We start from the raw sequence: 25,630 nt of genomic DNA, 5'->3' as shown, positions 1-25,630 counted from the left end.
TGGTCAACAGTCGTGTTGTGGTGCAGGGTGCCCTTTGAAAACTTGGAGGGTGATGTCTTCTAAGGCTCTGAAACTATGAAATACCTAAGGCCAGATGAGCAGGATATACAGCCAGCATTCATTACACGGGCTATACTGTACAGATGGAGCCCTCCTCATCTTGGCCTTTATTAGGATTAATTGAGCCAGGGCAGTTGGATTTAATCACCTGCTGTAATGACTTAATCTCCTGCTGTATTGTTCTCTCTGTATTGTATTGCAGCTGAGAACAATAGATGAAAGGCTTATGCTAATAAGCCTTGGTGCACCTAGGTGCAGCAGAGAAGCCAAGATGAGCGTGTCTCCATCTGTATGTATTAGTTCTTCCCCTTGCCTTGTTGCATATTCCATCCCCAGAATGTAAAAGCAGGCGAGCTGTGGGTAGGGAGGAGATTTTGGCTATATAGTTGCTAGATTTAAGGTGGCTTTTTTGTTTGAAGGCAAAACCAACCTGGCTGCGGGGTAGATGTGTCAAATTATGGAGAGAGAGAAATTGGCGAGAGATAAAGTACCAACCAATCAGTGTCTAGCAGTCATTGTACAGGCTGTGTTTGGAAAAATAAAGAAAACAAGAAAATGTTATTGGGGAAGACCCCCAAAAAAGTACATGTAGATAAATAGGAATACAGTCCTTAGATCGACCTCACTTACGTCGACATGCATTAGGTTGACACCAGGAAAAGGTCGCCATGGCAAAGGTCAACATATTAAAGGTCGACATGAGTTTTTCCCAATTTCTTTAAATTTTTGAACTTTTTCATGCTTTACGATCCACGTGGACTACGATTGGGTCACTTTACAAAGAAAACGACACAAAAAACAAGAAAACCTCATGTCGACCTTTTTCCATGTCAACCTGCCGACCATGTCAACCGTTTACAGGTGTCGACCCAGTGCCTGTCGACCAATAGCGGTCGACCTAATGAGTGTCAATCTAAATAGGGTCGACCCAACAAACCCATTCCAGATAAATAGTACACAGAGTACAAATCATGTCAAAATATAATCATAAAAGGGAGTAGGCCCGCAAGAGAGCAGGACAAGAGAAGACTAAAAGTCTGACCCGGGGCACGCTTTTTGTATCTATAGATTAAAATGTAACTTTTATTATCATTTAATAAAACTATAACTTACACAAAATCACTAGGTAATTAAAGCAAATTTGATACATACATGAATATCAGGTCATAAGACCATTCATAAAATATAATCAAAAGTGAATACTAATTAGTGTGGCAGGCCTGTATCTGCCAAGAGCGAAAATATTGATCAGTAATAATGCTCTAAGTTTTCATGTGGTAAAAATATTCATGTCTCATATCAGTAATATCATATGTAAGTATACTGGTATACCACAACACTTAACGAGCATCAATATTTAGATTATGCCTTCTCCCATGATCTATAACCAATTACCACAATAGTAAGGAGAGTGGACTTCCCTGTGCGCGACTTTGAACCACCAGATATGATTTCAACAAAACATCCATACACAATTCATATATATACACCATATCATAAATGCAGGTAAATTGAAAACTCTATACTTCCAACCCCAATTATGCATAGATAAGGCTGTAGGCCTCTGTTTTAGAAAACACAACTCTACAAAGAATGATGATACAATTTATCGTTTGTGTAGAGTTTGTATGTGCACCAAAACATCTTTCAGAATTCATATGCATGGTATACTGTGAAAAATATAGACCGCTATATATTGATATTAAACAAATTCTGTTCAACATTCCTGTCAGTCTATACACCACAAAATGGATAATAGATAGCATTATAAGTCATTCATAATTAATCAGAATGTGGAGTTGGAAAGTATTACATATCGTTGATTTCGGTTCAAAATTCATATCAATCAATACACCACCATATGAAAGCAGGGGAGTGCCATTACACGTTGTTCATGCTTGGTTTCACCACTGTGTGGAGTTTGTATATGCTTCAAACCACAAATAATTTTGTCACTGTGTGGAGTTTGTATATGCTTCAAACCACAACTGAAGGTAAATACACAGGGACTTTCTTCATGAAGAATACCCCTCAACAGGAAATAGTACACAGTTTTGAATATCCTATATCAGTATTTTAGATTCAGTATTGAAATTAATTCTCATAAAAATTTTCTCAAATGAGATAGAAAAGAATACCAGAGTATTTGGAAGGTGCAGACCTTCTGCTGTCTCAAACATCTGCTTAAAGCATCGAATGTCAGGATGAGAGGGGCCTGCCTCCTTCACCACGGTATTGAATGGAAGAAATAGAGGTACCCACTTCTGCTTTTCCAATTTTGCTGCTCAGAGCTCTCTGTTGCTAAAGCATTGCAGAGTAGCCCGGCTGCTGGAATGAGAGAGTGCATACATGGAAAAGAAATCACACAGTTATCCAATTAAGATAAAGAGAAGAATTAGTACCGAGGTACTTGAAGGGTTGGACCTTCTGCTTTCCCAATATCTGCTATCAGCATCGAATATCGGGATGAGAGGGGCCCATTCCCTTCACTTCGGTATGAAAAAGAACAAGTAGAGGTCTCAATTCTGCTTTTCCAATATTGCTGCTCAGAGCCCTCTGTTGCTGCATGACATTGCAGAGTAGCCCGGCTGCTGGAATGAGAGAGGGAGTACCTATATATATATATATATATTTCTCTAACGTCCTAAGTGGATGCTGGGGACTCCGTAAGGACCATGGGGAATAGCGGCTCCGCAGGAGACTGGGCACATCTAAAGAAAGCTTTAGGACTATCTGGTGTGCACTGGCTCCTCCCCCTATGACCCTCCTCCAAGCCTCAGTTAGATCTCTGTGCCCGAACGAGAAGGGTGCACACTAGGGGCTCTCCTGAGCTTCTTAGTGAAAGTTTTAGTTTAGGTTTTTTATTTTCAGTGAGACCTGCTGGCAACAGGCTCACTGCATCGAGGGACTAAGGGGAGAAGAAGCGAACTCACCTGCGTGCAGAGTGGATTGGGCTTCTTAGGCTACTGGACATTAGCTCCAGAGGGACGATCACAGGCCCAGCTTGGATGGGTCCCAGAGCCGCGCCGCCGGCCCCCTTACAGAGCCAGAAGGCAGAAGAGGTCCGGAAAATCGGCGGCAGAAGACGTCCTGTCTTCAACAAGGTAGCGCACAGCACTGCAGCTGTGCGCCATTGCTCTCAGCACACTTCACACTTCGGTCACTGAGGGTGCAGGGCGCTGGGTGGGGGCGCCCTGAGACGCAATATAAACACCTTGGATGGCAAAAAAAATGCATCACATATAGCTCCTGGGCTATATGGATGCATTTAACCCCTGCCAAAATACATAGAAAAACGGGGGATAAGGCCGCCGATAAGGGGGCGGAGCCTATCTCCTCAGCACACTGGCGCCATTTTCCCTCACAGCTCCGTTGGAGGGAAGCTCCCTGTCTCTCCCCTGCAGTCACTACACTACAGAAAGGGTTAAAAAAGAGAGGGGGGCACTAATTAGGCGCAGTATTAACTATACAGCAGCTATAAGGGGAAAAACACTTATATAAGGTTATCCCTGTATATATATAGCGCTCTGGTGTGTGCTGGCAAACTCTCCCTCTGTCTCCCCAAAGGGCTAGTGGGGTCCTGTCCTCTATCAGAGCATTCCCTGTGTGTGTGCTGTATGTCGGTACTTTTGTGTCGACATGTATGAGGAGAAAAATGATGTGGAGACGGAGCAGATTGCCTGTAATAGTGATGTCACCCCCTAGGGGGTCGACACCTGTGTGGAAGAACTGTTGGAAGGAATTACGTGACAGTGTCAGCTCTGTATAAAAGACAGTGGTTGACATGAGACAGCCGGCTACTCAGCTTGTGCCTGTCCAGACGTCTCATAGGCCGTCAGGGGCTCTAAAGCGCCCGTTACCTCAGATGGCAGATATAGACGCCGACACGGATACTGACTCCATTGTCGACGGTGAAGAGACGAATGTGACTTCCAGTAGGGCCACACGTTACATGATTGAGGCAATGAAAAATGTTTTACACATTTCTGATAATACGAGTACCACCAAAAAAAGGGGTATTATGTTCGGTGAGGAAAAACTACCTGTAGTTTTCCTGAATCTGAGAAATTAAATGAAGTGTGTGATGATGCGTGGGTTTCCCCCGATAACAACTGATAATTTCTAAATGTTATTGGCATTATATCCTTTCCCGCCAGAGGTTAGGGTGCGTTGGGAAACACCCCCTAGGGTGGATAAAGCGCTCACACGCTTGTAAGGGCTCTACCTTCGCCTGAGATGGCCGCCCTTAAGGATCCTGCTGATAGAAAGCAGGAGGGTATCCTAAAAGGTATTTACACACATACTGGTGTTATACTGCGATCAGCAATCGCCTCAGCCTGGATGTGCAGTGCTGGGTTGGCGTGGTCGGATTCCCTGACTGAAAATATTGATACCCTAGATAGGGACAGTATATTTTTTGCCTATAGAGCATTTAAAAGATGCATTTCTATATATGCGTGATGCACAGCGGAATAATTGCCGACTGGCATCAAGTCTAAACGCGTTGTCCATTTCTACCAGTAGAGGGTTATGGACACGTCAGTGGTCAGGTGATGCGTATTCCAAACGGCATTTGGAAATATTGCTTTATTAAGAGGAGTTATTTGGGGTCGGTCTTTCAGACCTGGTGGCCACGGCAACAGCTGGGAATTCCACGTTTGTACCCCAGGTCGCCTCTCAACATGAGAAGACGCCGTATTATCAGGCGCAGTCTTTTCGTGGACAAGCGGGCAAAAGGTTCCTCATTTCTGCCCGTGACAGAGGGAGAGGAAAAAGGCTGCAGAAATCAGCCAGTTCCCAGGAACAGAAACCCTCTCCCGCCTCTGCCAAGCCCTCAGTATACGCTGGGGCTTTACAAGCAGAATCAGGCACGGTGGGGGGCCCGTCTCAATGAATTTCAGCGCACAGTGGGCTCACTCGCAAGTAGACCCCTGGATCCTTCAGGTGATATCTCAGGGGTACAAATTAGAATTCGAGACGTCTCCCCCTCGCCGTTTCCTAAAGTCGGCTTTACCGATGTCTCCTTCTGACAGGGAGACAGTTTTGGAAGCCATTCACAAGCTGTATTCCCAGCAGGTGATAATCAAGATACCCCTCCTGCAACAGGGAACGGGGTATTATTCCACACTGTTGTGGTACCGAAGCCAGACGGCTCGGTGAGACCGATTCTAAATCTAAAATCTTTGAACACTTACATACAGAGGTTCAAATTCAAGATTGAGTCACTCAGAGCAGTGATTGCGAACCTGGAAGAAGGGGACTACATGATGTCTCGGGACATCAAGGATGCTTACCTTCATGTCAATAATTTACCCTTCTCACCAAGGGTACCTCAGGTTTATGGTACAGAACTGTCACTATCAGTTCAGACGCTGCCGTATGGATGGTCCACGGCACCCCGGGTCTTTACCAAGGTAATGGCCGAAATAATGATACTCCTTCGAAGGAAGTGAATTTTAGTTATCCCTTACTTGGACAATTCCCTGATAAGGGTAAGATCCAGGGAACAGTTGGAGGTCGGTGGAGCACTATCTCAGGTAGTGTTGCGGCAGCACGATTGGATTCTCAATATTCCAAAATCGCACCTGGTTCCGACGACGTGTCTTCTGTTCCTAGGGATGATCCTGGACACAGTCCAGAAAAAGGTGTTTCTCCCGGAGGAGAAAGCCAGGGAGTTATCCGAGCTAGTCAGGAACCTCCTAAAACCGAGCCAAGTCTCAGTGCATCAATGCACAAGGGTTCTGAGTAAAATGGTGGCTTCCTACGAAGCAATCCCATTCGGCAGATTCCACGCAAGAACTTTCCAGTGGGACCTGCTGGACAATTGGTCCGGGTCGCATCTTCAGATGCATCAGCGGATAACCCTGTCACCAAGGACAAGGGTGTCCCTCCTGTGGTGGTTGCAGAGTGCTCATCTTCTAGAGGGCCGCAGATTAGGCATTCAGGACTGGGTCCTGGTGACCACAGATGCCAGCCTGCGAGGCTGGGGAGCAGTCACACAGGGAAGGAATATCCAGGGCTTATGGTCAAGCCTGGAGACATCACTTCACATAAATATCCTGAAGCTAAGGGACATTTACAATGCTCTAAGCTTAGCAAGACCTCTGCTTCAAGGTCAGCCGGTGTTGATCCAGTCGGACAACATCACGGCAGTCACCCACGTAAACAGACAGGGTGGCACAAGAAGCAGGAGGGCAATGGCAGAAGCTGCAAGGATTCTTCGCTAGGCGGAAAATCATGTGATAGCACTGTCAGCAGTATTCATTCCGGGAGTAGACAACTGGGAAGCAGACTTCCTCAGCACGACCTCCACCCGGGAGAGTGGGGACTTCACCCAGAAGTCTTCCACATGATTAAAAACTCGACAGGTATTGCGCCAGGTCCAGGGACCCTCAGGCAATAAGCTGTAGACGCTCTGGTAACACCGTGGGTGTACCAGTCAGGGTATGTGTTTCCTCCTCTGCCTCTCATACCCAAGGTACTGAGATTGATAAGATGGAGAGGAGTAAACACTATATTCGTGGTTCCGGATTGGCCAAGAAGGACTTGGTAACCGGAACTTCAAGAGATGCTCACGGAGGATCCGTGGCCTCTACCTCTAAGAAGGGACCTGCTCCAGCAAGGACCCTGTCTGTTCCAAGACTTACCGCGGCTGCGTTTGACGGCATGGCGGTTGAACGCCGGATCCTGAAGGAAAAAAGGCATTCCGGATGAAGTCATCCCTATCCTGATCAAAGCCAGGAAGGATGTAACCGCAAAAACATTATCACCGCAATTGGCGAAAATATGTTGCGTGGTGCGAGGCCAGTAAGGCCCGACGGAGGAAATTCAACTGGGTCGATTCCTACATTTCCTGCAAACAGGAGTGTCTATGGGCCTGAAATTGGGATCCATTAAGGTTCAAATTTCGGCCCTGTCAATTTTCTTCCAAAAAAGAACTAGCTTCAGTCCCTGAAGTTCAGACGTTTGTAAAAGGGGTACTGCATATACAGCCTCCTTTTGTGCATCCAGTGGCACTTTGGGATCTCAATGTAGTTTTGGGTTCCAAAAGTCACATTGGTTTGAACCACTTAAATCTGTGGAGTTAAAATATCTCACATGAAAAGTGGTCATGCTGTTGGCCCTGGCCGGGGCCAGGCGCGTGTCAGAATTGGCGGCTTTATCCTGAAAAAGCCCTTATCTGATTTTCCATTCGGACAGGGCGGAATTGAGGACTCGTCCTCAGTTTCTCCCCAAGGTGGTTTCAGCGTTTTCACCTGAACCAACCTATTTGGGGTGCCTGCGGCTACTAGGGACTTGGAGGCCTCCAAGTTGCTAGACGTTGTCAGTGCCCTGAAAATATATGTTTCCAGGACGGCTGGAGTCAGGAAATCTGCCTCGCTGTTTATCCTGTATGCACCCAACAAGCTGGGTGCTCCTGCTTCTAAGCAGACTATTGCTCGTTGGATTTGTAGTACAATTCAGCTTGCACATTCTGTGGCAGGCCTGCCACAGCCAAAAATCTGTAAATGCCCACTCCACAAGGAAGGTGGGCTCATCTTGGGCGGCTGCCCGAGGGGTCTCGGCTTTACAACTTTGCCGAGCAGCTACTTGGTCAGGAGCAAATACGTTTGTAAAATTCTACAAAATTGATATCCTGGCTGAGGAGGACCTGGAGTTCTCTCATTTGGTGCTGCAGAGTCATCCGCACTCTCCCGCCCGTTTGGGAGCTTTGGTATAATCCCCATGGTCCTTACGGAGTCCCCAGCATCCACTTAGGACGTTAGAGAAAATAAGAATTTACTTACCGATAATTCTATTTCTCATAGTCCGTAGTGGATGCTGGGCGCCCATCCCAAGTGCGGATTGTCTGCAATACTTGTACATAGTTATTGTTACAAAAATCGGGTTATTATTGTTGTGAGCCATCTTTCAGAGGCTCCTCTGTTATCATGCTGTTAACTGGGTTCAGATCACAGGTTATACGGTGTGATTGGTGTGGCTGGTATGAGTCTTACCCGGGATTCAAAATCCTTCCTTATTGTGTACGCTCGTCCGGGCACAGTATCCTAACTGAGGCTTGGAGGAGGGTCATAGGGGGAGGAGCCAGTGCACACCAGATAGTCCTAAAGCTTTCTTTAGATGTGCCCAGTCTCCTGCGGAGCCGCTATTCCCCATGGTCCTTACGGAGTCCCCAGCATCCACTACGGACTATGAGAAATAGAATTATCGGCAAGTAAATTCTTATTATATGAGAAATAATCACAGATTTGTATATAATGATTCCACAGGTCTCTCTGCGTTTGGATATAGGAAAATAACTAATAAACCGTGTTCATACTGCTAATTTGTGGATTTAGGCACAGAAAATATGTTGTGAATGGATTTATCTACAGATATATGGTACCTGTAGTGCACCAATCTAAGAATAGCTATTTACTACAATGCTCCCGTGCAGTATTTGTATCTGTCACATGTTACCTATACTGAAGTATAGGACATAAAATGGAGTCTAACATGAAGTCTATTCTGTATCCACCTCAGTATGATATAAATGTGATGCACCAGGCTATAATAAATGTTGGCTATATAGCTATCATACAGTGTCTGGCATAACTTATCTGTAGGTGGAGAAGCTGATGTAGTGCAGGTAGCTGATATCTGATGGTCCACGCGCGCTGGGAAGCCGCCGGTGTCCAGGGTCCGCGGCCGGAAGTCGGACCCGGCTTACCGGAACCGGAAGTAGACGTACGTTTTGCTCCTAGAGCTTGGTCACTAGGCGACCAAGTGACCAAGCTGTAGGAGCGAAACGTACGTCTACTTCCGGTTCCGGTAACCCGGGTCCGACTTCCGGTCGCGGACCCTGGACGCCGGCGGCTTCCCAGCGCGCCCCGAGTGGAGTACAGAGGGGGATCCAAGTTAGGAAGAGGGAAAGGCCGGCGCGAGGAGCGACTGGTGAGGCGGGCCGAAGAGCGGTAATCGCCTCTGTAAGTATTCTCTCTCTCTCAATGTGTAAAATGGGGACACCTGCCGTAATGTGTGAAATGGGGACTCTTGCCTGCCGTAGTGTGGGGATTTAATGTATCAAGGGCATTGCAGTGTGTGGTATAATATGGTGCAGGGGGCATTACTGTGTGGGGCTTAATATGGTAGAATTTTTTTTGCCTGTGGTGGTCATGATCTGTTGGAGCAGGGTCAAAAACTGGATTGTGAGGGGGCACTTTTTTTTATGTCATGGGGGGGGGGGGGGGCGCGCATTTTTAAATCTCGCACTGGGAGCCAAATTGGCTAGAAACAGCCCTGGCGGTTTCAAATTCTTTTGTTTAGCAAAATATAATCATGTCATGCAGTCGGACATAAGCAAAACTAATGTATAAATACAAAATTATGCAGTCAGCTGGCTTGCTTGATGCATCCATACTAAACTATATACACTCTGAACCTTCTATTTCAGTGGTCGCCTCAGAATTTTGCATAGTTAAGGAAAAAGAAGAAAAGGGGGAAGAAGAAAAAACACAAGAAGCGAGATCAGATAATAACCTGATATAGAAACACAGGGGAGGGGGGGGGAGTCCAGGTTGGGAAGGGAAAATCAACAGAGTCCAGGAATGGGAAGACCTTGCAACTGGAACAACAGAGGCCAGGTTGTGTGGATTTTGGCAGTCAAGTCATTCTGTAGGCTGGTTATATATTCCATTGAAGCAACAAAGTTGATTTTAGCCACTAGGGCTGCCAATGTTGGTGGACGGTGATCTTCCCAATGCTTAGCTATTAGAGACTTAGTGGCATTACAGATATGGGTGACCAGTCTATCTTGGGGCTGAGAGGCACCAGGGTAAAGCGCATTTAGTAGAGCCATCACAGGTTTCAAGGTGATGTCAATGTCAAGGGACTGACGAATCACTTGGTGCACAATGTCCAACATGTACTAGATGTTGTAGGGAAAATAGAATGGAGTTTGGTTGGCACTAAGTACCAACGGGTATACATCTTATAACATGTTTCACGAATAGCTACGCTAATAGAAGCTTTAGCTATATGTAACCTAATTTCCTCCCGTTGTTCATCATCCAAGGGTCCACCAAAGTCTAATTCCCATGCCAGTTCGTGTGGTTCCCGGGAGGGGAGCATTGGGGCCAGGACTGAGTTATAAATTACTGAGTTGATCCCCTTCCTTCCAATTGAGTACCGACATAGACGCTGGAATGAAGAGGGTGGACGTAACTAAGGATTTGGAAATTTTGTAATAGACTCGAGGAAAGAAGACCAGATCAGTCTTGGAGGTCCCCAAAGAAAGATGGGGCAGATCCGTCTTTAACATGGACAAATCGATCTATACCATGATCACGCCTTGGGGTCGGTAAGTGTTTATTGCAACCTGGAGGAGACTGGGGGTGATGCCAAATTGGGGTTAACGGAAAAAGGGTAGAGGGAAAGACCGAGGTAACAGCATGATTTATCCCATAAACAAAGGGTGAAATTGATAGTGGGAAACTGAGTACACTGAGGCTGGTCTATAGTTCCGAGGAAGCCATATCAATGCGCTAATCACGTTGCCTTAAATCAAGGAATCCTCAATGTCAATGCATTCTTTTGAATCCCAGGGAAGAGCGCCATGATATTATATGATTAAGATTACATGCGGTATAGTTGGAGTGCATGATAGGGAGCCACAGACCTCACTACACCGTACCTTTATTGAGGATTGAACATCTAATGTGGGGTTTATGCCCCGCCCATACAAAGCGATTGCATGCCTTTTGTAATGAGGCTAAAGTCGCATGAGAGACTGGGATTGGGAGAGTTTGGAAGAGGTGTAATAAATGGGGGGGGGATTTATTTTGAGGGTATTTACCCTACCAATCCCAGAGATGTACACATACGTTTCCAGCAGTCTAGGTCATGTGTTAGAGTCTTAATCAGAGGAACAAAGTTGGCCTGATAAAGGGAGGAGTACATCTTGGTAATATAAACTCCAAGATATTTGATAGCAGAGGGCCTCCAAAGGAATGGTAACATGGAAGTTAACGTTGATTGCAATTGAGAGGAGACATGTAGGGCAAGAGCTTCCGATTTGGAGTGATTTTTTTTATATCCCCAGAGGGAGCTAGATAGGGCAAGCTCTTTTTGAAGATTTGTCAAAGATATCAAGAGATTGGAAAGTGTCAGAAGGACATCTTCCACAAAAAGGGACAATTTATATTGGTTGCTGCCCATTGTGATGCCCTGAATATCCATATTAGATTGAATATAAGCTGCAAGGGGCTAAGTACATAGGGTGAAGAGTAGGGGAGACAATTGGCAGCCTGAATGGGTGCCATTTGTCAGCGAAAATCAGGGGGAGCAGACACTATTTATCAAGACCATTGAAGAGGGATGAGAGTAAAGGGCTTTAATAGCTGAGAGATAATCGCAATGGAATCAAAACGAGGACAGGGTGGAGAAGAAAAAGGGTGGTAGGATTAAGAAAGCGCCAAACGTCAATATACCAGCATCCATTGCAGTCTTAAGGAAGGAGGAAATAAGTCCTTGCTGGGGGAGGAACCTGATTTATCCAATAGGGGAGCAAGTACCATGTTAAAGTCCCCTACTACTAAGGTTTTGCCATTACGGTAAAGGTGAAGTTTGTTAAAGAAATCTGGATTGGTCGGAGTTAGGGGCATACATGTTAGCTAAGGTAATTTACTAGTATCAATATAACATATCTGCCATCAGTGTCAGTTTTAGAATCCAAAAATTGGAAGGGATGGGACCCCCTGAGAAGAGTATCTACGCCGCTGTGTTTAGAGACATGGAGCAGGATGTAACAGCTTGCGAGATGGCTGGAGCCCTGAGACTCCGCCGAACCCATACGTTTTTTTAAAGCAGCAAACGTTTGAAAGGCCAAACCAACCTGGTTGTGTCTTGTAAACATTTGCTGCTTTAAAAAAGCGTACGAGTTCGGCGAGAGTCTCAGAGCTCCGGCCATCTTGCAAGTCATTACATCCAGCCCAGAGTTGGCGTACCATGCCTGAGGGAAAGTTTTAGAGTGCAATGAAGGATGTGTATCCTTTGTCAGGTGAGTCTAATGTAAAAAATATATTTCTCTGGCAGGGTCCACAGGATAACAATGGGATATGATGAAGCGACAGCGGACTGGCACCAATCGATCAAAGCTTTCCGGCCTCCCAGGATGCAACAGGCCCGTCCATATATCCCCGCCTCCTGGCTCAGGCAAATCTGTTTTTTGTTTGGTGCGGCAGGAGCCAGACTATGGTCAAAGGGCTGCTTCTTTTTAGCATCCCTAAGCTTTCTTATTTTATCTTTATAGTCCTACTAGTTTTTTGAGTGATCTTTTAAACAGCGTCCTATACGTATATTAGAAAGAGTCACTCCAACAACTCTCTGCCGGGTCGCGACAATGCTTACCTACGAGTACAGTGCTGTTTCGGCAGGCGTCTGTGTCGGATATACTAGCAGGTCCAGCAGAAGTTACCAGGCTTTGGCCGGAGCACGGGGAGAAGGTAAGGCATCGGTTCCGCTTAGCTAGATGAAAAACGGACACAGCCACACTGTTTTGGGAGGAGACTACCAAACAGTAGCTGATGCGGCTGCCACCGCGGGTGCACCAGCGCTAGGCCTTAGGGATCATAGGCTCCAGGAATAGCATGAGACCGCGATCCCTAGGGTTGATGTCAGCAGGGAAGTCAGACGCTCTCCTGGTCGCCCCTCCCCCCCCCCCCGGTTCATGACCAGTTTCCTCCGGGTCTCCCGCCATGAAATGTTTCCTCGCTTCCATCCCAGATGCTGTGCACGAGGGGACCCTGTCGCAGCATAGGCGGCTGTGTGATTGTGCGTCTGTGTTCACTATAGGTTCATGGAGCGGCAGTGTACACTAGTTGCATCTGGATCCACTCAGCGTTTGTTAGGCGCCGGGGTCCGCGCGTCCGCGTGGCCTGGCGCCTAGCAACTAGGGACGCCGTGCGCGTTCAGCCGCCGGCTCCCTAGCAACGCTAGACGCCGGGCGCGCTGAGCCGCACGGACCCTAGCAACGGGGACGCCACGGGCGGACCGCGTTCCCCGTTGCAGGGCTTAATTAACTAAGCACACACACTTGTCCTCTGGCCGTGCAGCAAGGCAGCTGCACGGCATTTATTCCCAATCAGGCTCTAAGCAGCTGATTGGAGGACTCCCTGTTAAGTACCTTCCCAGTGCTTCTCACAAACGCCGGTAATAGCTTCCTGCATGCTGCTTTAGTTTGCTGAGAGTCTGTTTCCAGTCCTGCTGTATCCGGTCATTCCTGTCCTCAGAAGTCCTGCATTCGGGAGTTGTCATCTCATCCCAGGAAGTCGTTTTGTTCCCTGTAGTCCGGACTGATCACCGTTTAATATCGAGTGGTGTTTCGTGAGTTGCGGCTCTGCCGTGTGTTGCGGCTCAGCCGCTTTATCTTTATATATTCTGTTTTTGGAGCATTTGCGGAGGGTTCCGCTTCCACAAGTCCTCTCTGGAACTCGGCGGTGCCGGGTAGGAGAAGTGGACAAGTGGATATTTTGGTTGTCCTTTTCCCTGGCGGTTTTTCCGCACATATTCTTGTTTTTAGTTAGCTTGTAGCCCCTGGCCTGGTTGTTTAGTCAGAGGGCCCCTTGTTATCACCCTGCCTCGGATTTCCCTTTGTCTCTCATTAAGACCGGGGGGCATCGGAGTTGGGCAGACATAATCCGCCCTTCAAACGCAGCTGCCATGGGCTCAAGCAACCATAGTCTCGCAGGGGATTTCTGACAGCACGGGTGAGACAACGGAGTTAGGGCGCCAGGGGCTATTTTCCATTCCCGCTCCCTTCCCCAGCATTTCGTTCCAGTGCTCCGGTCCTCGCAATAAGATCTCCTGAGACCAGAGTGCTGGAATCATAACATTATTACCGGCCATACCAAAAAATTAAAATTAAACAGGACTTTAATTTTTTCCTCTCATTCAGTTTTTGTTAAAAATTTTTGGCCTCATGAATCCGACAGGTTTAGGGCCAAACCCTGGCCAGCTCTTAGTCAATCAGATTCAAGAACTTACTCAGATGGTTCAGGATCTTTCTCTTCGGGTGAGGTCGCAGGAAGATCTTTTGCGAGCCTCCCCAAAGGTAGTCCCTGAACCAAAGATGCATTTGCCTGACCGTTTTTCTGGCGATAGAAAATAATTTTTTCATTTTAAAGAATCCTGTAAACTTTATTTCCGTTTAAGACCTACTTCCTCTGGTACTGAATCTTAGCGGGTTGGGATTATTATTTCTTTACTCCAGGGGGATCCTCAGACCTGGGCATTCGGTTTAAGGGCAGAGGATCCTGCGTTGTTGTCAGTAGACGCTTTTTTTAAGTCTTTAGGGCTTTTGTATGATGACCCTGATAGAGAGGCGTCCGCTGAAAGTCAGCTGCGCGCTCTCAAACAAGGTAGAAATCCTGCAGAGGTTTATTGTACTGAGTTTCGCCGTTGGTCGAACGACTGTGGCTGGAATGACCCAGCCCTGCGCAGTCAGTTTCGCCTCGGCTTATCAGAGTCTATAAAAGACAGTCTCCTCCAGTACCCCGCTCCTGAGACTCTCGATAAACTCATGGAGCTTTCTATTAAGATTGATCGTCGTCTCAGAGAGCGGAGGGCTGAAAGAGGAACACCTGTAAGGTCAAGTCCGTCTGTTTATTCCATTCCAGAAGACGTAGAGGAGCCCATGCAGATGGGTCTCTCCCGGCTGTCTCCTGAGGAAAGAGCCAGAAGGCAAAATTCCGGTCTTTGTTTGTACTGTGGTGGTAAGGGACATTTTGCTCGTAACTGTCCGAACAAGTCGGGAAACGCTTTGACCAGGTGAATTGTGAGGGGGTTCACCTAGGTCTGCAGCTTATCTCCTCGAATAACTCTCTTTTAGTCCCAGTTAAAGTTTCCTTTGGCAGCCTCAGTTCTTTGGTGTCGGCTTTTGTCGACAGTGGAGCTTCAGGAAACTTTATGGATTTAACTTGGGCTAAGGCCTTAGGCATTCCTCAGTTACCATTGGGTAGGTGTGTCACCATGCATGGCTTAGATGGGAGTCCGCTTTCCAATGGGGTTATTACTCACCGTACACCTCCCGTAGTACTTACAGTAGGAGCTTTACATTCCGAAAAAATCGAGTTCTATCTAACACATTGCCCAGCAGTTCCAGTTGTTCTGGGTCACCCTTGGCTGGCCTTTCATAATCCCACCATTGATTGGCGGTCCGGGGAGATTTCACAATGGGATACTTTTTGTGCTAAGGAATGTATTTCGTTTCCAGTCAGAGTAGCAGCTATCATTCCAGAACTCATTCCTGTGGAATACCAGGAGTTTGCCGATGTATTCTCCAAAGGCAATGCGGACATTCTGCCTCCCCATCGGCCTTATGATTGTGCTATTGAGCTAATTCCTGGTGCCGCGTTGCCAAAGGGAAGATTATATGCATTGTCCGGGCCAGAAACTTCGGCTATGAATGACTATGTTCAGGAGAGTTTACAGAAAGGTTTTATTAGACCATCAAAATCCCCTTTAAGTGCTGGTTTTTTCTTTGTGGAGAAGAAGGATGGCTCGCTTAGACCATGCATAGATTTTAGAGCCCTGAATAAGATCTCAGTCAAAAACACCTATCCTCTGCCGTTGATTTCTGTACTCTTTGATCAGTTACGTTCTGCTGTGATTTTTTCTAAAATTGACCTGAGAGGAGCTTACAACCTCATCCGAATTAAATCTGGAGATGAGTGGAAGACGGCTTTCAGTACTCAGTCGGGTCACTACGAATACCTGGTGATGCCGTTCGGCCTGTCTAATGCTCCAGCAGTTTTTCAAGACCTCATAAATGATGTGCTCCGTGACTTCCTAGGGAAATTCGTGGTCGTTTATTTAGACGACATCTTGATTTTTTCTGAATCGATGGAACAACATATCACCCAGGTGCGTCTGGTTCTTCAAAAGTTACGTGAGAATCATTTATATGCCAAGCTGGAGAAGTGTGAATTTCACGTCACGGAAGTATCTTTTTTAGGGTACATAATTTCCCCCCCAGGGATTTTCCATGGAACCCAAGAAGCTCCAGGCCATCCTTAATTGGGCGCAACCCACCAATTTAAAAGCAATTCAGCGCTTTTTAGGGTTTGCGAATTATTATAGGAGGTTCATTCATTCTTTTTCTGACCTGGTAGCTCCCATTGTGGCTCTGACTAAGAAAGGAGCGGATCCTACCAACTGGTCACATGAAGCTGAGTTGTCCTTCCGGGCCCTTAAACAAGCCTTTGTCTCAGCTCCAGTCCTCAGACATCCTAATCCGGAATTGCCCTTTGTTGTGGAGGTTGATGCCTCAGAGGTTGGAGTGGGGGCTGTCCTTTCTCAAAAGCATCCGGAGTCTTTGGAGTTACATCCTTGTGCCTTTATGTCCAGGAAGTTCTCCTCCGCTGAATCCAATTATGACGTTGGTAATCGGGAGTTACTGGCGGTAAAGTGGGCTTTTGAGGAGTGGAGGCATTGGCTGGAAGGAGCAAAGCATACTATTTCGGTATTGACTGACCATAAGAACCTGCAATACATTGAATCAGCTAAACGGCTTAATGCCCGGCAGGCACGTTGGGCATTATTTTTTACTCGATTCAAATTTATTATCACTTTCAGGCCTGGTTACAAGAATACTAAAGCTGATGCCCTGTCACGTAGTTTTCTTCCGGTTCACAATAACAATCCTGTTGTTACCCCAATACTTCCATCTTCGGTCATCCGGGCAGGCCTCACACAGGATTTATTTACCCAGTTAAACCAGCTTCAACACCAAGCTCCTAGAGTTACTCCTGTTGGTCGTCTTTACGTTCCTGAATTTTTGAGAGCTACTGTTTTAACTGAATTCCATGACAACAAGGTTTCAGGGCATCCGGGAATCACTAAGACATTGGAGTTAGTCTCTCGCTCAGTATGGTGGCCTAGTATGTCTAAAGACGTTAGGGAATTTGTTTTTTCATGTCAGGTTTGTGCACAGCATAAGGTTCCCCGTTCCTTGCCTATCGGGCAACTTATGCCCTTAAGTGTCCCTCTCAGGCCATGGTCTCATATTTCCATGGATTTTGTGGTTGACCTTCCCCTTTCAGCCGGATTCCGAGTCATATGGGTGGTAGTGGACCATTTTAGTAAAATGGCTCATTTTATTGCTCTTCCCCGATTGCCTTCTGCTCAAGGGTTGGCAGTTTTGTTCCTCCGCCATGTGTTTAGGCTTCATGGGTTACCCACTGATATTGTTTCTGATCGGGGTCCACAATTCATCGCACAATTCTGGAGATGTTTTTGTGCTTCATTAAAGATGAAACTGTCATTAACATCCGGTTATCACCCACAATCCAACGGGCAAACCGAACGAGTTAACCAGTCATTAAAACAATATCTGCGCTTGTATTCAGCCAAACTCCAGAATGATTGGTCCGAGTTTCTTCCTTTGGCTGAATTTGCTTACAATAATTCCTATCATTCCTCCACTAAAGAGTCTCCATTCTTTTCAGTTTTTGGTTTTCACCCTAGAGCTAATTCTTTTTTTCACCATTTTCCAGTCTCCTCGCTGGCATTGACCTCCCATCTCAGAGCAATTTGGAAAAAAGTGCACCTTGCTCTCAGAAAAGCAGCCTTTCGAGAGAAGAAATTTTCTGACAGGCTCCGACGTCCTTGCACTTTTAAGGTGGGAGATAGGGTGTGGTTGTCGACTCGCAACATCAGGCTTCGACAATCCTCAGCTAGACTGGGACCCAAATTTATTGGACCATTTCTTATTATTAAAAGAGTCAACCCAGTTGCCTTTCGGCTACGTTTACCAAGATCTCTCAAAATTGGAAATACGTTTCATTGTTCCCTGTTGAAACAATACGTTTCTTCCAGTAGATTTCCTCGGAGGATCTCTCAGGGTAGATCTCCAGTGGATGTACAGGGACAACAGGAGTTCTTGGTAGAGAAGGTTCTTGATTCCAAATTGTCCCGGGGTCGGCTTTATTTTTTAGTTCACTGGAAAGACTATGGTCCGGAGGAAAGGGCTTGGGTCCTAGATAAGGATCTTCATGCCCCTAGGCTCAAGAGGGCATTTTTTCGGGAATTTCCTCAGAACCTGGCTTTAGGGGTTCCTTGACCCCTCCTCAAGGGGGGGGTACTGTTAGGCGCCGGGGTCCGCGCGGCCCGGCGCCTAGCAACTAGGGACGCCGTGCGCGTTCAGCCGCCGGCTCCCTAGCAACGCTAGACGCCGGGCGCGCTGAGCCGCACGGACCCTAGCAACGGGGACGCCACGGGCGGACCGCGTTCCTCGTTGCAGGGCTTAATTAACTAAGCACACACACTCGTCCTCTGGCCGTGCAGCAAGGCAGCTGCACGGCATTTATTCCCAATCAGGCTCTAAGCAGCTGATTGGAGGACTCCCTGTTAAGTACCTTCCCAGTGCTTCTCACAAACGCCGGTAATAGCTTCCTGCATGCTGCTTTGGTTTGCTGAGAGTCTGTTTCCAGTCCTGCTGTATCCGGTCATTCCTGTCCTCAGAAGTCCTGCATTCGGGAGTTGTCATCTCATCCCAGGAAGTCGTTTTGTTCCCTGTAGTCCGGACTGGTCACCGTTTAATATCGAGTGGTGTTTCATGAGTTGCGGCTCAGCCGCTTTATCTTTATATATTCTGTTTTTGGAGCATTTGCGGAGGGTTCCGCTTCCACAAGTCCTCTCTGGAACTCGGCGGTGCCGGGTAGGAGAAGTGGACAAGTGGATATTTTGGTTGTCCTTTTCCCTGGCGGTTTTTCCGCACATATTCTTGTTTTTAGTTAGCTTGTAGCCCCTGGCCTGGTTGTTTAGTCAGAGGGCCCCTTGTTATCACCCTGCGTCGGATTTCCCTTTGTCTCTCATTAAGACCGGGGGGCATTGGAGTTGGGCATACATAATCCGCCCTTCAAACGCGGCTGCCATGGGCTCAAGCAACCATAGTCTCGCAGGGGATTTCTGACAGCACGGGTGAGACAACGGAGTTAGGGCGCCAGGGGCTATTTTCCATTCCCGCTCCCTTCCCCAGCATTTCGTTCCAGTGCTCCGGTCCTCGCAATAAGATCTCCTGAGACCAGAGTGCTGGAATCATAACAGCGTTCACTAACATATTGATCGATCCTGGAAGCGAGGTAAGTCTCCCTGTATCCCACTCTACTGAGTGCGGGTTATACAGCACTAAATCTCTATCTACCTTTTGAGTACGAATAGTTAGATTAGTGCCTATTGCATATGAGTCTGTATACATTTACTGTTGTTTCTTTCGCTTTGCGTCTGAATACGTTAGATCCATTCAAACATGATCAGTAATATGTTCTCCTACATACTTAAAAATGTGTTTGTAGTTGATGATGTGCTCATATTGCTAATTATACTAATGTATAACGTGACTTACTGCTAATGTGATTGCTGACTTTATTATATGTTTGTCAGTTTGTTTTTCTGATCCTCAATCCTGGTGCATTGGTAGGGTCAGATTGTATGTCATTTAAAGTGATTACAGTCACAAATTGTGTAGACACTGAAAGTGCTGATTATTTATCATGTCTAAGAGCAGCATGAGTGGGGAAGGTACACTCACAGCAACACCAACACTCATATCATGTTTGTCTTGCAAAACTGTATTATCCTCTCAGGATCTGGCAGAGTCACAGGAATTGCTCCTATGTCATCTCCAACAGACAATAACATGTCTGGAGAGGCACGGGTGGCTCATAAATTGGGCAAAATCGTCCCTAGTTCCGTCACAACGGATGACCCGGGGGCTGTACTGGATTCAGGTCTGCAGAGAGTATTTTTACCTCGGAACAAGATAGCCAAGATTCAGTCAAGGATTCAGGACTTGCTACACAGTCAAACGGTATTCATTCATGCAGCAATGCGAGTGATGGGTTTGATGGTGTCAACATTCGACATGGTGGAGTATGCACAATTCCACTCAAGGCTTCTGCAGCATCTGATTCTTGCCAAATGGAATGGATTACATCAGACGATAAAAACAGACTATGGTACGTTTGATAAAAGTAAGAAGGTCATTAGCCTGGTGGCTACAGACGACCCATCTGGACAAGGGGAGACCCTTTTGGATATCAGATTGGGAAATTCTGACAACAGATGCCAGTCCTCAGGGCTGGGGAGCAGTGTCCGTAAGGTTGTGTTTCCAGGGGCGATGGACCAAAGAAGAAAGTTGCCTGCCAATAAATGTGTTGGAACTTCGGGCCATATACATGGCATTGATTCAGGCAAAGGACATTCTTCGAGGAAACCCAGTCCAGATCCGCTCCCACAATGCGACAGCAGTAGCGTACCTCAACCATCAGGGAGGAACTCGCAGCCAAAAAGCAATGAAGGAGGCAAGTCACATACTAAAGTGGGCAGAACTTCATCATCCAGCCTTGTCCGCAGTGTTCATTCCGGGAGTCCTAAACTGGGAAGCGGACTTTCTCAGTCGACACACCATTCAAGCAAGCGAATGGGCTCTACACCCGTAAGTCTTCCAGACTCTAGTAGACAAATGGGGGTTGCCAGAGATAGATCTCATGACGTCCCGTCTGAACAACAAAGTGCTTGCATACGGGTCAAGAACAAAGGATCCCAGAGCGATCTTTGTGGAATGACAGGTAACGATGGGGGTGGAATGACAGGTAACAATAGTAAAAAAAATCACAATGTTATATAGCAATAACTTCTCAATAAGAGAATAAATGAAAGAATAAGGCCATATAGGTAAATAGCAAAATAAAAAAAATCATAACATAAACCTGAACATATATGACAGATGGCAATAGTAAATTTAGGTCATTATCACTAAGATATATATCAGACCTGCACGGAATCACATGTAATAAAATTAAAAAGAATCAACTTATCGGCGCAGATGATACAAAGACTAACATAGAAAGAAATTAAAAAACAAAAAACACAACATTGCAAAAACAAAACACTAGATCCAGTATAAATGAGGCCACGTGAAAAGAATAGATAAACTATATCTGAAACGGGACGCTCCTGGAGGGGACCCGCTATAGCCCCCTGTGTACACTGGCTAGCGGTGGCTTAAACTAACACTTGTGTCATGTTTTGAAGCTATTTGGGAGACCTTGCCAGTATAAAAAACACGGTAGCTCCGGCGCTATTGGGGGGGGGGCGAAGCTACCTCAGAGCGGGACCAGCGGCATTTTGGAGCCTTCCTCTGCTTTCAGCTGCAGCAGCCAGCACACGCAGCTCCTCCAGACACTTAGGAAACACTAGAAAACTGGTACAGGGATGTAGCAAAGGGGGAGAGCCGCTATTGTACACAATCTGTGTCCTCTAAAGGACAGTAATTATATGTGTTTCACTGTGATATGACAGCTTACAGCCTCACTGGGGCTGTGTAGCTGGGGTGTGCTGGTCTCTTTCTCTCTGTCTCCCTCTCACATACAGTAAGGGGCAGGCTTGCTAGTTTATTACTTGTCTGTGTGTGTATGTGTATGTAACTGTGTTTTACTGTGAACATGGGTAACCACAAATTATGCAGTGTGTGTCACACCAGATTCTCTCCCTCGACATCTGATTTTGTATCCTGTGAACAATGCAGCCAATCTTCACAACTCAGTGAGGGGGCTGGGGGGGAGGGTCAAGAGCCTTCCTGGCTTGGTACCATTAAAACTATGATGTCTGATATGTCATCACAACTCACTGCTAATGCTAAAAAAACTCAGCTACTACAGCAGGCTGTTGCAGACCTAGCTGCCAGGGCAGATGTTACACAGCCCTCCCTCTCTAACTCAGGACCACATAAACGTGCTTTACCTGCCTTACTCTCTGATTCAGATGATGTGATACAGAAGGACGGGATGGACTTGGATCCCATTAGTGGGAATTCCACTCCTCCTCAGGGTATTGAACCCTTCATTCTGGCTATACGGGACGTGCTAAAACTCCCTCTAGAGGACGCTGCGTCACAGCAGTCTTTTTCTTTACACAGAACAAGCCTAATGTCACATTCCCTGATTCTGTGGCATTAGATGACCTATTTAAGTTACTGTAGCCTGGAAAAATCCAGACAAACAATACCAAGAGTCAAAAAGATTTTTGCACACTTTCCCATTTGTTCCTGAAGGTAGGAAATTCTGGGAAGATCCCCAGGTGGTTGACGTATCAGTCTCTCACCTGTCTAAAAAGGCGGTGCTGCCTGCCCCGGGTTCCTTTACAATGAAGGACCTTGGGGATAGAAAAACAGAGACTACACTAAAGTCTAGCTACACAGCAGCAGGTATATCACAAAGGCCGGTCAAAGCAGGTTGCTGGATGACCCATGCCATTCATACGTGGACTATTCAAATTCAGAAGGGCCTCTCCGGGGATATGCCCCTGGTTACTACGGTAACTCTCATAAGGCACATCCAGGACACTGCTTGCATCCTGTGTGACTCTCTCAAGGAGATGGGCAATATTAATGCTAGGACCTCTGCCAGGGTAGTGTCAGCGTGCAGGGCCTTGTGGTTGCATCAATGGATAGTGGATGCAGAGTCCAAACGCAGTGTGGAATCTCTCCCCTTTACTGGGGAATGGCTCTTCGGGGTTGAGTTGGATACGTGGATTTCTAAAATTACTGCAGGGAAATCCATGTTTCTCCCCTCTGGGGCCCCGCCGGCTAGGCGTTCCTACCCGAGGCCATCTGTTCAGTCCTTTCGGTCTAACAGATTTTCGATCTAGGGCCAGAGGTGCCTTCAATGCGGCTAGAGGCACCATAGGTAAGACAAGAAAACCTTCAAGCACCGGTTCTGCTTCCAGTAAGTCCTCAGCATGACGGTGCCCACCCACTCCGAGGGGATCTCGAGGTGGGAGCTCGGCTGCGTCACTTCAGCCGCATCTAGGAGAGTTCCTGCCAGTATACTTGGGTAAAGAACCTCATTTCTCAGGGCTACAAGCTGGAGTTCTACGGTGCTCCTCCCCAACGATTTTTCAATTCAAGCTTACCTTATCTCTGGTTCTGTGCATAGTAGAGACAAGCTGCCAGCGTTCACCAAAAGAGAAGAGTCCCAGCTTTTGGTGTACTGTATATACCTTCAGAAAAACTCTAAGTCAAACAGAACCTGATAATTAGCTTGGAAGAGCAATTAACAGGCTCGGATGGGGACCACTGCTTAGAAGTCAGATATCTCAGGTTCCCTAGGGACGATTTTCAAAAATCTGGTATCCCTTAAACTCCTGGGGCCCTTGGGAAAATGCCCATTGAGCCCATACGGACGGACCTGCTTATGGACTACGAGAAAAGGATTTACTGGTAGGTAATTAAAATCCTATTTTCTTTTACAGGTGGAACTACAGGTACCAGCGGGCCCTTTAATGCTCCACATGCTGGTACTTGTGATTCTCCAGGAATGCTGGGGATAGCCCCGGGCATCAGCCCTGGACCTTCAGTGCCTCGAGGGGGGGACCGGGGACCCATTTATTGGGGGTCTCCCCTCCCCCAGGGAACCCTGGCCAGGGCTGACTAATTTGGGTGTTATGCTGCGGCAGCAGGTACCTGTATAAATGTGTCTCCCTGCTGCAGCATTACCTTCCTGGCTAGTGGAGCCCGTTGCTGGTTACAAAAATACAGGGGACCCCGACATTGTCTTTGGCTTGTCGCCAGTAGCCCTGATCCCCAGCTTTTCATTCTGTTCAGTTTTATAGTCAAATTTCCATTGCGAGATGGGTTCAGTTTTTCTTCTATTATCAATTGCTATTCCAAGGCTTTTTTTCCTACCTTCATTTCCGTCAGTTATTTTAGTTCATTCAAATTTTCATTGAAATCCATCCATAAAAGGCTCCCTGTGTCAATGGGCCTAATTCAGACCTGATTGCAGCAGCAAATTTGTTAGCTAATGGACAAAACCAGGGCCCTCATTCCGAGTTGTTCGCTCGCTAACTGCTTTTAGCAGCATTGCACACGCTAGGCCGCCGCCCTCTGGGAGTGTCTCTTAGTTTAGCAGAATAGCGAACGAAAGGTTAACAGAATTGCTACTAAATAATTCCTTGCAGTTTCTGAGTAGCTCCAGACCTACTCCTAGATTGCGATCACTTCAGTCCATTTAGTTCCTGGTTTGTGACAAACACGCCCTGCATTCGGCCAGACACTCCCCCATTTCTCCAGACACTCCCGCGTTTTCCCTGACACGCCTGCGTTTTTTAGCACACTCCCGGAAAACGCTCAGTTACCACTCAGAAACGCCCCTTTCCTGTCAATCATTCACTGATCAGCAGTGCAACTGAAAAGCGCTGCAGGATCCACAGCAAATCTACTAAGTTTTTAGTTAAATAACTAAGCGCACGCGCCCTGCTTGCCTTGCGCATGCGTATTTAGCAACAAATCGCAGCATAGCGAAATTCGTCAACGAGCGAACAACTCGGAATGACCCCCAATGTGCACTGCAGGGGGGGCAGATATAACATGTGCAGAGAGAGTTACGGCGGTATCTGGATCTCTGTTAGCCTGTGAATGGGACCGTGCACAGGCTTGGTGGGTAAGAACTTTGGGCAGATGTATTAACCTGGAGAAGGCATAAGGAAGTGATAAACCAGTGATATGTGCAATGTGATAAAGGCACCAGGAAATCAGATCCAAACTGTTAATTTACATATTGGAGCTGATTGGCTGGTGCGTTATCACCTTGCACATATCACTGGTTTATCACTTCCTTATGCCTTCTCCAGGTTAATACATCTGCCCCTTTATTATGTACCTGCAGTGAATACCGGAGCCGTTGTGAGTGAATTGAGCAGCGTTAGCAGAGTTGCACTGTACATACATTGTGGTTGTCACCAGCACGTTAAGGAAAGGAGTATAGAGCATAGTGCATGGATAAGTGTCATAAGCGCTCTCCCCTGAATAACCTCAAATAGAGGTCTCATCGGTGAATTCAAATTAATGGAGCTGTGATCATTAAAAACCAGCTGAGTGGGGGCGTGGCTTGGTGCTTAACCCAGGCAGATGTTTGGTATCTGAGCTCCTGCCTGAAATACCCATTACTACTGCTAAAAGGAGAGCCTGAGGTCCCTTTTTATTTTTGCTCCTTATACCCCCTGCCCCTCTTCTCCCCCGAACTCACGGGTCCGCAGAGCCGGCGGGTGCCTCCTGCACCCGTGCAGGTTGCGGCCTACTCGCCCACCCGAAGCCGGGGCCTCAATTTATTTTGCCAGCCCGGACCGGAAGTGACCTGCTGGCGCCTCACCGGACTGAAACAGCGGTCCCCCCATCCCTGCCTCACCTTTGCGGCACTCCCCCTGACCGACGAGCCCGGCTGGAGAGCTCCTGTGCGGCCCTGAGCGGGGACCTGGTGGCCGGCGCCGGGTGACTGCGTTGCGCCGGAGCTGACGTGGCCGTGTGAAGAGGCTGCGCCGGACCCCGCCGGCCGCTCGGCCTCCGGACTCCCTCACTGACGGGAGGATCTTCTTGCACTGCCACCAATGCTGCGGGCCGCTCCGGGCTCACAGTAAATAACTCGATCCCGGAGGCCCTGTAGGTGAAGCCGGCGGCGCCATATTGGTTGTGGGCTATATGCCCACTCAGCTCCCTATAAGTGCTGGGCTGCCTCAGGACCATCCTGCCACACAC

General features: G+C 47.2%; 1 protein-coding gene across 1 annotated transcript in view; it reads right to left on the bottom strand.

Moving 5' to 3' along the window:
* Nucleotides 1–25,371, bottom strand: part of LOC135054783 (uncharacterized) — a 78,233-nt gene extending 52,862 nt beyond the window's left edge. The window contains exon 1 of the mRNA XM_063958102.1: nt 25,284–25,371. The gene's annotated coding sequence lies outside the window, so the exon portion shown is untranslated. The remainder of the gene's footprint in view (nt 1–25,283) is intronic.
* Between the last annotated feature and the right edge of the window lie 259 nt (nt 25,372–25,630).

Source organism: Pseudophryne corroboree, chromosome 3 (assembly GCF_028390025.1).
Source record: "Pseudophryne corroboree isolate aPseCor3 chromosome 3, aPseCor3.hap2, whole genome shotgun sequence".
NCBI lineage: Eukaryota > Metazoa > Chordata > Amphibia > Anura > Myobatrachidae > Pseudophryne > Pseudophryne corroboree.
Note: the sequence above shows the minus strand (reverse complement) of the source record. Positions and strands in the feature narration are given on the sequence as shown.